This window comes from Chrysochloris asiatica, unplaced genomic scaffold, assembly GCF_000296735.1.
Source record: "Chrysochloris asiatica unplaced genomic scaffold, ChrAsi1.0 scaffold00030, whole genome shotgun sequence".
NCBI classification, from domain to species: Eukaryota; Metazoa; Chordata; class Mammalia; order Afrosoricida; family Chrysochloridae; genus Chrysochloris; species Chrysochloris asiatica.
The window spans coordinates 24,351,191-24,353,515 of NW_006408548.1; the positions used below are offsets into that span (position 1 = coordinate 24,351,191).

A 2,325-nucleotide genomic window follows, 5' to 3' on the forward strand; every position below is an offset into this window, starting at 1 on the left:
GGTAGTGTAGTGGTTACGAATCGGGCTGCGAACCTTAAGGTCAGCGGTTCGAAACTACCAGCTGCTCCGCAGGAGAAAGATGAGGCTTTCTATTCCCGTAAAGATTTACACCCTCGGAAACCCTATACAGGGTCGCTATGGGTCAGAACCGACTCGATGGCACATAACAACAACATGTTTAGCCAAAAACGTAAGCTGCTGGACTCTCACAAGAACCTTTTCTTAATTCAACTTTGTAGTCATCAACAAGTGTGGTCTAACTCATCAACTCCATTGAGGTAAAAAGCTTTAAAAGATCCTTGTATTTGGGAATTTCTTCTAACTTCTTGTCACACCCTTATTCAGTGCATCACATCTGACTGTTCATTGTCAAAAGGAGCCAGGGTAATATAGAGAACAACACGTTTCAGAGCCTGTTACCACTTTCCACTTTCTGCCTGTATACAGGGAATGTTTGTTACTGCTTGGTAGTGCTTACAAAGAGACAAATAAGAGCCTTCATGCTGATCCAGCTGAATCATTAAATTATAATATTTCAACTTTTATTTTTCTGTGTTTTCCTCCTAGAAAAATTTGATATTAATTTTCTTGCTGATAATCTGCATGCGGATGTAATTCTTCACAGCCAGGCAAAGCCTCATCTGCTCCAAAAGAAACTTGCTCTTTCTTCTCCATTAGCCCACAGGTTTCCACCTATAACTCCTGTAAGATGTAGGCTGCCTCTTTCACATCACCATTTTGTTCTTTGATAGTTGTTAATGTTCTAGTCAGTCAAGCACGTTCACGTTCAACATAAATCTTTGCTTCTGTAACCATTTGTAGCGTATCAATTAATCAAAGTTTGGATGGGAGGTCTGTGATTTCCTCAACGTAAGTACAGCATTGTTGAACCACTTTTGCAAAAGCTTGTTTTAATTGATGCCGCCTTTTTGACAAAAGCATAGTATTTTCATTTAGTAAATCCCATTCTCTAGCCTCACAGCACATCTTCACTATTGGCACTAAGATACAGGATGTAGACACCATAGCAGAAGCTGCATGGTTGTTTCTCAAAAGAGAGACAGGTTTCAATGACTTCTTAAAGTCTTCCTTCCTTGGTCAGCTTCTCGCACTCTGGCAGGCACTGATCTACGGTGGCGCTGTAGTCCACCTCCATCTTGACAATGCGTCTATCAGCCTGTTCCCAGCTATTGTCCGACATGATTTTTGCCTTTGTGTCCCTTGATGTCCCTCTGTTTCAGCCACCATTCCTATACAGTTGTGGTGGTGGGCAAATCTCAAATCTTCAGATTCAGCATCAAGGTGGAGGCTTCTCCTGACCCAGTGATGCAGGAGCTAACAAACCCTGCAGGTCAGATGGCAGGCTGCTGTTTCACAAGGCTGTGGGAGCTGGTATATTCCAAAATCTGTAGGTCAGATGGCTGATTGCTGGCTGATGTTCCAAGCACGAGAGGTCCAAGAGATTATGAATCAGAAGCAGGCTTGGGGTTGTACCAGTCTTTTTCTAACCAGTAAGCCTGATCTTCTTTTGGGTTTGGTTCCACATTTTCTCTCACTCTATCCAGGAACTTCTCATGTGACTCCTTTCAGAGCAGTTGGTAGTGGTAGCCAGGCAACATCTATTTCTTTTGTCTGGGGTGTCTTCAGTCACAGAGTCTCAGAAAGCAGAGGTCACTGCCTAGAATCTTCTGCAGTAATCTCATGGAGAAGTCCAAGAACAAGTGGGTGTCTCAAAAGACAGCTGTCATAGCTTGTTTATAGTCTAGCTTTTGCATCTAATCATCTCTGAGCTGGAAATTAGCAAAGGAGAATGTAGGACACTGTCTTCCTAGACTATGTTCTGTCAGTTCATCTTCACATCCACTAAGACTATGATCATATGCCTCCAGAGCAACCAACTCATTCTCTCCTGGTATTTGGGTATGGAGTCCTAGTGTGACATGTTAGTGAGACTGTGGGAAAATCAGGCACTGTCATATTCTGCTAATTGGAGCACAGATTGATCCACTCTTTCTTTGTCCCAAGGTTCCCATGGCGTTTTCCCAAGGTGTTTCTGCTCCCCCTGGTAGGCCTTGCCGTTTGGTCTCACCCAGGATGTCAGCTCGGGCCTCCAAGCCCGGCCCAGCAGATTCAAAAGTATGCGATTTTTTTTACTTCAGCTCCAAATTACACAAGCTATAAGCCTTCAAACTTTTTAAATATTCCTATCTCCATGGTTCCGAGTTTTGGAGCTCTGCCCTGGATCTCCTTTGCCTAGTATTCTGTGTTATTGCTGACGGCGAATTTCACTGCACCTCCATCCTAGCCGCCATCAAGCCCAGCCTC

At 43.8% G+C, this 2,325-nt stretch overlaps 1 pseudogene; it reads right to left on the minus strand.

The window, feature by feature from the left end:
* Positions 1-178: 178 nt before the first annotated feature.
* On the minus strand, positions 179-1,201 carry LOC102838540 (annotated as a pseudogene).
* Positions 1,202-2,325: the final 1,124 nt, after the last annotated feature.